Consider the following 12,274-nt stretch of genomic DNA (forward strand, 5'->3'; position numbering starts at 1 on the left):
ACACAGGAGGAAATGGAAACCAACACCATTGACTCTATCCTTTTACAGCATCATATTTATTGAGGTTGAATGTAAATAGGGTATTCTGCCCTATTGACTTTAGGAACTAGTTTTCCTGGGGCTATTCAGCTCTAGCTATAGAACTACCATTCTCCCTTTTGTCTCTTTTTAGGGAAGTGGTCAAACTTTACTATGATTACCCTTAAATATTCAGCATGAAGGGCTTCCACAGAGCTCATTGTAGTCCTCATGGCAGGCACAGGAATCACATCCCCCTCCAAAAGTCCTCAGCAGCTTTTGTCAGGAGCAGCTAGGGATCATCCATCTGTCATTAAAGTGTTAATTCGATTCATTAACATAGAAAATATTCAACATTTCCCACTTTGGAGGAGATGGGCTGTGCTGTCCTTTTAATAGAACTCTGCTGGAAATCAAACACAATTTTTATTCAGGGGAATGATTACTGTGTCTTGTTTAATTCTTGCCTAACAAATGTCAGCACTAATGTATTACAGATTATTCAGTCAATTTGATGGTTCCAGGTGAAAGAAAGGAACACAAATCTCTTCTTTTAGTGTAAAAAGGGTCAGCTGGATGACTTCCACTGCAGGAGCCGAGATGAGGCTTGACATGAATCAATCAAGCAGGCTCAATTTTACAGTTATAGTGCCTAATGCCTAAACATGAGCGTATGGGTGAAAATTAGCACCCGATTATGAGCATACATGATCTTCCCTTGGAAGACAATAATATTGGCATTAAGCTTCTCAAGAGGGAAGATGCTGCTGGTTTTTAATATGTCTTAAATTATGTCAGGAAAAACACTGGAACATCACACAAAAGCCACAGTCAGTGTATATTGCTATCTCATAGAGCTGGAGATCTTTACAACAATATTGACACAGGAGCAGGCAAGCAAATGTCAGCCAATATAACATATGAAATACTTAACGTAACCAATTTTCAGCTGTCAATCAGCAGGGAATAATGACTGATGCAAGGAATCAATACACCACAATTGAATTCCAGCTCACAAACTTGTTTCGTTCTGCGCTATAAAAGACTGTCAAATGTCACACCCCAAGAGATGCAACAGGATTCCAAAGATTTATTTATTTCAAGCTCTGAAGTCTATTAGCAATAGTGCTCCTTGTGCTATTGGAAAAAGAGCTTTGATGACATTAAATTTTCAGAAATGACAACTCATTGTATCAGCAGACAATTAGTTATCATTGTATCATATTTCAAAAACCTTTCACCATTTTACTACTAAGTGATTGCACATAATTATGGTCAACCAAATTATTGTGACTTTAAAGCTGCAAATATTTGATTGCAGTATAGTATATTAACTGAATATTTTTTAATGAGTTGTTTTACACCTTTGATAAAAAATAGCGTGAAAAGAAAGCTCACTCTATCCGTGGCTCTATTTCACTCAGGCAGCTTAAATGTTTAAATTAGGAGATAATTTTCTCTCAGCTGAATTAATAAGATTTACTATAGAAATTTAGAGCCTGTATATTATCCTGCACTGTTGGGGTTTAAAAAAAAAGATTTAGTAAATACTATGGAAAAAAAATTAATTTTCATACTCCACAGTATTGTAGTCTGACAAGGCAATGGAAATATCAAAAGAGAAAACTGAAAGGATGCAAAGGTGAAACCTGCAAGAGTCATAATAGCCAAAAAGTATATACTGTTTTATATAAAAGCACATGGAATAGACCCAACATTGAAAATGAAAAATTAAATCCATATAGAAGGCTGATTGTCAAATATCTGAAACATTAAAATATGCTTGTTCCATAACATAACCTGGTTTTGGTAAGAGATTACCCATCCACTGTTTCATTCCTGACTTCTTGTACCTTTCCATTTTTTCTTTTCTGCATTCCTGGAAAATGGCATGGCAGTAGTCCCTTACTCTCTCATTAGCACAGCTGAAGCTGGGGAGGCTCTGTGCAAGACTGGGTACCCTCCTGCATTTGGACAGTGGAATCTGCTCCATAGTAATTATAAAACTGTTAAAATTAGCATATTTTCTTTACCTGAAGCTAAATGATAATTAAAATCTGACAGTACAATGCATGCAGAAGATAAACATTACTGTATTTTCTCTCCAATACATGGATATATAATAATTCATTTAAGACAGAGAAGCTCATGCTGTTGAACGTGCTTATTAAAAACAGCAAGGAAGGTCAGGGGCAGTGCTTGCTGTATCCTTCATTTGCTCTTCACTGAAAATGATATAACTGAACTGCAAAAGTTGAGATTGAAAAGCCGCTAGCGTGTTGTCTAATTTCAGCCACAGAAGCTGCTGTGCACTCCATGACTTTATGAGGGAATAAGATTACAGGTCACAAGAGCTTCTTTATTTCCCACCTGTAGCTTCTAACAACATTTTATTAAGGATTTTCCCATCTTCTCTCTCTGACCTACAGGGGACAAAATTCTAACAGCTGTTACAGGACCTGTACTGAAGTGGCATTAGCACAGATTAGCAGTTCTGGAAAGTAGTATCATTTTATCAGGACTCTATTTATGACTGCTAACTAATTTTTTATGGCGCTTCTAAGATAAACACAGCATATCATTATGTAAACAGGAAAAAAGGCATTTAATACACTTAAACACTTAATGCATCGTGCTTGTCTTAATGCATCTTGCTGTGTAAAATCACGCTAAGCTGCTGTTTGAAGTTTTAGTACTCATTTACAAAACAAACACTTGAGTAACCCATGCACTCATCTATATATATTTACACATATATATGTGCATATATATATAAAAATATATTACTTTTCCATGTATAGCATATGGAGGATCCTGACTTGCTATTAATCAAGGGAGTCTATGTTTACTAATACACCCAAGCAGGGGTAGACCTTCTGCCAAAGGTTAAGATAGATTAATACAGGTCCAGTGCTCAGCCTTTCCTTTACCTCTTCAGTACAGGATTAGGACCTTTTAGTATATTGCAGAAACAATAATCTTTTTTATTGAGGTTACTTATTATGCTAGATTTTTTAATTCATGCAGATGCAACAGAGAGAAAGAGAGAGAGAAGAAGAAGAAGAAGAAGGTATGAAGAACAAAAAAGAAAAGCTACATGACAATATTATAAAATTCTAAAATTATTCTCTATGAATTATCTAAAAAGAGCTTATATTTTGAACTCTGTATCTTCAAGTAAACACAAAGTACATGTCAATTATGTCTACAATTGAGCTTTTCAGCATCTACTGTATGTGCATTCGAGATGGAAAACCCAAACAGCTTTCTAAAAGTTCATATTAGGCATCTGGAAGACTGCGATAGATTATTTCTTGACATCATCCTTCTAAATGCAGCTGCTAGGCTAATCAAGTTATATTATTATTGCACTAGAGAATTAAGAAACTCAAGTTCAGAGTAATATCAGAAGCCAGACCAAGATACTACGTATGCATTGCAACATTCAATGGGTCTGCTTTACTCTCCCCGGAGACATATTTTTAGCTGATATGAAAATAAAATATTGTTAGATTTCACATTATTGGGACTGATAAAGGACTGGGAGGGAAAGTAGATGTGTTCAAACGAGGTTGCAAGGCTGCTGCACAGTACAGTGAGAGTTTTTAGCATGCCACAATAATCATAGCTGAGTTCAGATTTTCAGGTCTTACTTGAGTATCTGAGAAGGACACATAAATTTCTAAAAATTTCACACCTACCATAATGAGATGTTTTGAAAATCTGCACATAAAAATAAGTCATATTATAGCAATAGTTCTGTACTTCTGACAATCTGGCTGTGTGTGTAATTGTACTCAGCCTTTCAGTAATATGAGGGATACAGCCAGAGAGATATGACCAATAATAAAACTTTTACCACAATAAAATTTTTAACACAATTAAACTTTAATTAAAAATCTGTGATAAGAAGTGATGTGAGACACCTGTTCAGCTCATTGCTCTGTGAATTGCCCCAGAGCAGAGATGCCAAACTTTTGAAAGATATTTCCCATCAAGAGCATCTGTATGCTGGCAGACACTGCAGCCAGTTGTGCTCACTCCTTTGGACAGGCTTCTCCACATCTGCCAGTCGTCAGACTGCTACTGATAAATAATGTCTGGGCTGGACATGCCTTTTACTTAGAGTTGCTCAGCCTGACACCTGTATTTTTGATATTGAATCCCCTCAAAAGTAAATTTGTGGTCAAATTTTTGATTACAGGACTTCGTCAGAAGTAAAAATAGCTGTTTTGTTGTTGTAATGCTGATCTTGGCTTTCCTCCTGGATTCCCATCATTATTTTGAACCTTTTATCTGTTTAAATAAAGGCTCCCATTCTCTGCTGAGGAGTGGAAATTGTATTCCTTTGACATGACTGCTGGGAACCTTGCCTGTATTTTCCTTTAGATCTTTCTGAGAACATGACAGAAATGGCTACAGCATTTTTCTGTCTGTCAGTGACAGGGGTCAGGTGGTATCAGAAGAAAACAGCAGAAATATCCTTCCCTGTGTGAGCCATGGGAAGAAGGCAATGGCCCAGGCACCATTTGGGAGGATGAGAGAGTGACTTGTGCTTTAAGTAGAATTGACAAATTATGAACCTGCATGGTTTATTCTCAAATCCTTTCTTATGAAAACCCAGCTCAAGCTATGACTGCTACAGGAAGCTCAGACTGGCTTAGGACAAGCTCCCAAAGTGTGAGGTACAAACTGGAGCCTGGGCACAGCCTCTGACCTGGGAGGCAAACACCAGCATAGTGTTTGCATGGTCTCTCAGGCTGCCCAAAGTTTGTTTTCAGCAATTGCTTCTATTGCTGTTGCTGCTGTTGTACTTTTCCTGAGATGCAACATAGTCCCTTTGACAACAAAACTGGTTTTGTTGTTGTAGTAGTGATTTATGGAAAATAAATTTACAGAAGTACACAGTGACATACTATTATCCTGGAAACTGACCAGATGAAATTGTACCCAGTCTACCAGAAACCCTTGGCAACCATCCCCTTCTTGCTCTGAAGTCATTAAACCATTTCAAACATGTTGAAGTAGAAAAGTCTCTTGCAAAATATAGGAAAACTGCTCATGCTATTTGCTGATCTTCTGTAACTTCTGATTTTTGCATTCAGAATCTGCTTTTACTAAGCAAAGTAACATAATATAAGCCAAGGCATCTGTCCACAGCTCTAGGTTTTAAATTATTACATGGCTTTTGTGGGCTTTCAAATTCTTATTGCTGTTTATTTTATATGTCAATAAGTATTTCTGGCTGTATCTGCTGAATGGAGAGCATAGAAGTACAAGAAATAGGAACAGGACCAGCTTCCTACATTTAGTTAAGAAAATAATAAAAATGGACATATTTAAGGTTAGAAATTAAGACTTCTGTAGTATTTTCTCATGTTAAGAATTTTCTGACACATCAGCAGCAGCAATTTATGATGAGGTTAGCAAATTAGCACAGATGTTTAGTGTTGTAAACTAGTAATTATGTCTGCAAATTTGGGTCAAATCATGGGCCTAATTCAGAGTCATTTATGCAAAGATACCTCCCAATGTAGTCATTGTATAAGCAGTATGGGATTAAGCCAATATGCTGTCCTGTAGCTAGTTAGCAATTCCTTTAGATATTTTTTCTGTATAGGTATATTTCTTAACACACACACAATTGAAAAAACTCCAGAGATGTCCAGACTGCATTGTGCAAATGAAGAACATTTTTTTTTCCTGAGAACTGTTGAAGGGCTTGCTGCTGTGGTTTTCCTTTTTATTATTTGATTGGTATCTGAGATTTCTATAGCATTGACCTTTAGTTGAAAAAAGAAACTGTAACAGTAGTTAAAAATAAAAATTCCCTGTAATAAAGCACTTTTTCAAAGCTTTGAGTAATAAAAAATGCACAGTTTTAGTGCCAGTTCCAGAACAGCTACCAAAGGACTGCACCATCAATTGTAAATAAAGATCATTCAGTTAAAAAAAAAAAATCATAAATTAGTGCAGTCAGTCCTTTCCCTAATTTCAGACATTATAGCCATAAACAATTTGTAAGTCTAGTTATTCATGTTAAGTACTCAGAAGACAATCCCAATCATCTTCTTGTTGTGTATTTTTCTTTAACAGTTTTGATATAAGGTTTTGATATAAGGTTTTACATCCTTAAAGGATGGCCAGCTTGCTAAAATGCCCAGCTATTTTATAAAGTGTAATATCCGTAAAACCATCTTAATCTACAGCAATGTGTGGTAACCATTTCATCCTCCTGAATGACTGTAGCTCCTAATATAGGTGAACAGCAAATATCATCTCTTTTGCAGGAATTAACTATGGGAAATTTTCTGATCTTCAGTCCATTTTTTAGAATGTTTTATTTTCTTTGCATGATGGGGAATGCTTTTAAACATGCTTATCCTTTAATTATAAAAATAGAAATCCGTTCCTTTAATGCCTATTGAGCAAGAATTATCCCAAAAATGATACAGAAAATTATTCTCTGTACAGATCCAACACGTTATACACAGGTATATTTGCATCCAAGGCAAAAAGATGACATCAAAACATTCCTTTCCTCGTTTATCAATTTACAGAGTTATGCTGTAAATGGATTCCTAGCTTCATTCATGATCTTAGGCCATTTGTGAAAATTACTTGAAAAGTTCCAGTGAAATACTGGTATTTTCCAAATGGACTTAGAAGACATATACACAGCTTTAAAAGTCACAGTTTATGCTCTCTCCACTGAACTTGTCTTAGTGTGCATACTGATAACCTTCTGCTGCAATACTGATGTGTACAATAATAGATCCAGATTTATCCTATAGTTCCAATCACTAAAGTTAGGGAAAGAACACTGGTTGACTGTCAGTGGTGGGAGATAGGAACTGCAGTCTAAAGCACCTAAAAATTTCCTTGCCAGACCTGCCTATACCCAGCTATTCCTCCCAGCCAGCACAAGCTGATGGAGGCCATTTGTCCTTCATTTCCCTGCCTAGTGATTGAGAAAGCAAAGCCAAAACAAAGGCAGTACAGGTTATTGCTGGTTTATTCCACCTGATGGTGGGAATAATTCATCTGTTGGCTGAGCAGAAAGTTTCTGCAAACTGTACAGCTCCATGTACATGAAAGATGACCTGTGGGCATAAAAGTCCTAAGTTCCTCAAGTTATCCTCCAGTGATAAAAAGTAAATAAGAGATTTGCTGTTCTATCCAGCAGCATAATTTTTTGTACAAGAGCACGTCTTCTTTTGTGAAGCCAAAACCATGTGCATATACTCCATTTTACAAACCAAATAAATAGCAAGGCAGATTCTTTTAAACAGTATCAAGAGCTAAAGATCACTTTCCATTTTATCAGTGTCAAATACTGAACTAAGTAGAGGGTCTTGAGCCCAATGAAGACTCGAGAGTTAATTGACACAATGGAATCTGTGTCTTTGTGCATTACTTAATTTCAGATACGATGCTATGTCCAGGACACTGTCAAGATCATGGCAGGGAAACTTTAGAGTAGAGAAGACATTCCTCCTGCCTGTGAAGCAAAACCTAAGAAATAATAATAATATTTAATTCTGAGTTTGTTTCACTATGAATCATTATTACTCCTATATTCTGTCTTATAAGTGAAAGGTGAAAAAAACATTTGAGAAAGATGCAGCTCCATTTTTTTTGTTTTGTCAGTAGGCAAGAAAAAGTCTCTAAAACCTTAAGAAGCTACACTGTAATTTAATGTGTAAGATGAAGAAGGAATGTGTTTTCAAGGTCTAGTTAAACCAGGACTCCAACAAACTGATTCTGATGATCCCATGGTTGAGATAGCATATTTAGAGAAAAAGCAAAGGTGTTCTTCTCTCCAGCTATCATCAACCTCCTTCTGTTCTCATGCTGGCTTTGCTCTTCTCTGGCAGAAACACACCATTAGCCGACAGAGAGCATCAGAGGTTGATCAATTATCTTACTTGTGTAAAAGAATATTTTATATTTTCTTCAGTCTGGGTCTCATCTATCAAATAATAATTTTTATGTGTTGGCCCTGGCACTGAGTCATGGACCTCCAGGCTATGTAATGAGACCATGAAGTCTGTAGTATTCCAGCTTTTCCCCTTCTTAAAATAAATACATGAAATTCTAAAGAAAAAAATTTAATATCGTTTTATCTTCTCTACTTGGTTTCATAAACATACATGACATGCAACCTGGGACTTTCAGGTAAGTTTTTAAGCTACTGCCTGAATTTTTCAGATGTGACTCAGTCATAGGTATATTCCCTTGATTACACCTTTCCTTATTGTTCTGATTACTTTTAAATACCTTTATACTAAATAGAAACTGCTCTTTAATAGCTGTTAAAACCAGTCTGCATCTACTGAAAAAAATCATAGTTTTCACAGTATTCATAGTATTCACTAGTTATGCAAACACAATAAAATATCCAAACAGTTTTTTGATAATTGGCATGGATCAGATATTTATTTATCTAAGAACAGGATAGGTTTTCAGTCCTTAATTTTAAAATTATTCACCTCAAAGCAATGAAAAATACTTTTCTTGGATCAGAAATTCTATTTGCTTTCAGATTATTATTTAGAGTCTAAGCCTTAAAACCATGTCAGATTTTTCTTATCTAATAAAGGTCTCTTACATTTTTATTCATACACCATGCATTGACTCATAACCACTAAGTAAACAGCTTTTTCCCTTCCCTTTTTGGCTCAAGATTTCCTGGGCAATGTTGCCTTTCCGTTCTTATTGCATTTCCATGGCACACTTAATATCCAACAAGATTTCTGATGATAATATTTTTTAAGGGCTGTCTACTTGGCTCTTTAAAAACATGTAGGGGCCCATAAGGACCTATTCTGGCAAATCAGCTCTCTGATACCTTCCAGGTTATCACATCCCTGAGCCATGGTCACAGTGGGACTATGCCTGCTACACCAAGCAGCCAGCACTCCTGGGAGCCAGGGAGGACCACTGAAAGCCGTGTGGTTATTATTAGGAGGGAAGGAAAAAAATACCAGGATTTGGTTTGGCAAAGCTTCCTGAAAGTCATAATGATTCAATTTTAAAGCAGTTTATTGAGATTTTAAATTTGATAGCATTTAAAATTGCATACAATGTATCGATATTTTATAGGTATGTTAACATTTTTATATGTGCAAACATTTATACTGAGAGAGGAAAGTAGAGGATAACTATAGTAATGTAAGGCAGAACAGACACCATCATGTACTTAGCTTTACACCTATGAATTTTGCAGTTAAGTCACATAAAAGGAAAACAAGCTTTTCTAGATCAGTTCTCACTATTACCAAAAAAAAAAAAACCAAACAAAAAACCAAAAAAGCCACCAAAACAACAGGAAAACAGACCAATCACAAATGTTCAGGTGCAAAGCATGCTAGAGAGAAAAAGTAAAGCTTCATGCACTTTATAATCTATGTATCAAACATTTACCCTAGATAACCAGTGCAAAGACATTGCAATTTGCACCAATTAAATAACAAAGACTACACAAAAATACCTAAAGGGTAAATCTTGTCTTCCTCAAAATAATTCCCTAAATGTATATTTGTTGCTGTCTAGGATTAAAAGACAATACATGGACAACAAGGGGAAAAAGAATATTACATTTCCTGTGGAAAAGGATGGGTAGTACAGTGTGAAAGTCCTGTCAGCTACTGTTACCTGGGACAATCACTTCACAGTTTTTTTTCTTCATCTCTGTGTTGGAATGATATGGCATTTACCTATACCAGGGGAGCTCCTGCCCCACTGTTTCCAAAAATAGCTATCTCAATAAGACATTTCTGGTTTAAGCCATTTTCCTTCTCCAGCGGTTTCCCCAAGGCTAAGGAGATAATATCATCAGCCAGTATGTCATGACAGGTTTTTAATTTGCACAGAGGTACAGGCAGGTAACAGGCAGCCTGCCAGCAGGGCTGCACAGCCAATCCTGTTCAAAGAGAAAGAGAGAAAACCCTTGTGTTTAAACAGGGAGATGCAAACCAATGTGGCAGCAGAAGATGCCCAATATTTTGAGGACCCCCAGAGCAGCAAAGAGCAGCAGACCCAACCCCTGGGCTGCAGTGAAGCAGGACAGGATGAGCACCACCACTGTCCTCCCTGGTATGGCCATGGCCTGTGCTTATTTGGAAATGCCTGTACATGTTTAGGCAGCACCCTGGCTGGACTTTGCATATTTTGATTCAAGAACCATGACATATGGAAGATTTTCCAGCTGAGATGTGCCTATGTATTCTGCTTATGCTGCAGCTATCTGTGGGAGAAATTTTAAATTTGCATTGAAATCTATAAGTTTTGTTAAGCCAAAACAATGTGTTTGAATAGCAACCACATTTGGATAATGTTAGATATATTAAATATACTTCAATATTCGTACTTTAAAATATTCTGTGTTTCTTTTAATTTTAAGCCTCAAGCCTGGAAGTCTTCTGCCTTTAAAAGTGCTTTCTTTCTTTCTGCTATGTAATGACCATCATTGGTGTATTCCCATTAAAAACGTGCATGTTTCAGTAACAATTTTCTAATAATTTCTCATTGTAAGGTTAAATTAACACTTAAAAACATTGTTTGGTGCTTTTTTTCCCTTCTAAACACCAAAAATTGAACTATAATTGTAGATTGAATGTGAAGAATTGATCTCACTACATAAAATGAAACACAATTCAGTAGCTAACATTTTCTTAACAACAATATTCCTTTCATTGGAAATACTGTTTTTATTTTTGAAGAAGAAAACTGATACTATTTTTACTTAGAGTAAATTATTACCGTATAGCTACAAATTGTTAAATAAAAGCTTTTATTTTACTTTGCCTGGAACATACTTTTACAGGAATATACTACAAATCTTTATGCAAATACTAAACCTCTGCAACTGATGCTTGATTTAATGCTTAGAAACACAAATGACAAAATGGACTAAGATCCAGATAACTCAAGCTATCCCCTGAAAGACACCATTTGTACTTCCTCTGTGGGGAGCCCTCTGTGGGGTACTCCTTAGCTCCTTCCCATTCAGCTTAGTAGTGGGCAAGGAAGTGCTTTCTCCTTTGTCTGCACATTCATTGATGAATAAGAAGCCCCTGAAATAAACTTTACCTATTATTTCTCAGCAAAGAGATTAAGGCTCAATTCAATCAGAACTTGTGAACCAAAATTCCCAAACAGGATAACATTAAAAAAAAAAAATTAAAAAAAAATTAAAAAAAAAAAGAAATAGTGTATTCTTCAAAATAGTACTTGGTATCACAAAGAAGTTAAGTATCTGTTCAGGCTCATTTTAGGGATTTGGCATTGAGGAGCTGCCCCATAGTACTGATTCTACTGGAAATAATCCCAGCATGAAGCTGTGAAGTGTTACACATTACAGTTCAATAAATAAATTAATTAGGTTTTGCCTTCACAGTACTTTTTAGTTTTTCTCTTTTAAATAATTTTATGTGAGCCTTTCATATGACCCAGAACACTTCATATTCTTCTTTGCCTCACTTTTTGGAAAGCATTTGTCTCCTTCCTTTTGCCTTCATATTGTGTTATTTCTGACCTCTTGCTCATCTTTTATTACTCTCCAGTTCCTAGCTCTATTATTCAAGCTGATATTGCAGCTGTGATTTCTATTTTTTTCTTTGCCCTTTTTGGCTTTGCCAGGCATTTCATTAGTGGACTCATGGGGAGCATTTATACTGTCTCTCTGCCATGATAGAGTTCAGTGGGATTTACTAAAACTGTTTCTTTGGATATATCTGCTTCCAGTTACGATTAGAAACTCCTTTCCACTGAAGCATATCGAGATCAAATTCAGATCTTGTGAAAGCATGTACGAGCACAGGGAGCACAGAAGCCATCAGCCAAAGTGCAGCTTCTTACACCACATCTTGATTTGGACCATTGTACATCAGTAAAAAATTTCCTCAAGTAATTACATTTTAAGTCCAAATGAAGTTTCTGGAAGTCATCCTGCAGGAGAAAGCTCACATGCCTAGAGAATAACTTGTGAGATCAGACCTCAGATATTGCAAACTAGCAGTGGAGTGCCACAATTGGTTCAAATAACTCACAGATGGAGTTTTATTTAGGGCTTTTCAGGTCAATGTATTTATTTTTCCAAAAGAAAGCTAAACACAGAGACATTTCTTTGTTGTAGAAAGATGTGATAGCTAAAATATTGGTACATTCATCCCTTTTTTTTTGTCTCGTGCCACGTAGGTTCCTGGTTCAGTTTTCCCCTCTTGCACCTCTGCTGCTCCCATGTACCTTTATA

The 12,274-nt window shown here is 36.1% G+C and overlaps 1 protein-coding gene across 2 annotated transcripts in view; it reads right to left on the bottom strand.

Moving 5' to 3' along the window:
* Positions 1-9: 9 nt before the first annotated feature.
* The window catches only part of LOC146767617 (uncharacterized), a 311,220-nt gene continuing 298,955 nt past the window's right edge, over positions 10-12,274 (bottom strand). For both annotated transcript variants that reach the window (XR_014955155.1, XR_014955154.1), the window contains one exon: positions 10-9,943. The gene's annotated coding sequence lies outside the window, so the exon portion shown is untranslated. The remainder of the gene's footprint in view (positions 9,944-12,274) is intronic.

This window comes from Lonchura striata, chromosome 4, assembly GCF_050655825.1.
Source record: "Lonchura striata isolate lonStrDom1 chromosome 4, ASM5065582v1, whole genome shotgun sequence".
Classification (NCBI taxonomy): domain Eukaryota; kingdom Metazoa; phylum Chordata; class Aves; order Passeriformes; family Estrildidae; genus Lonchura; species Lonchura striata.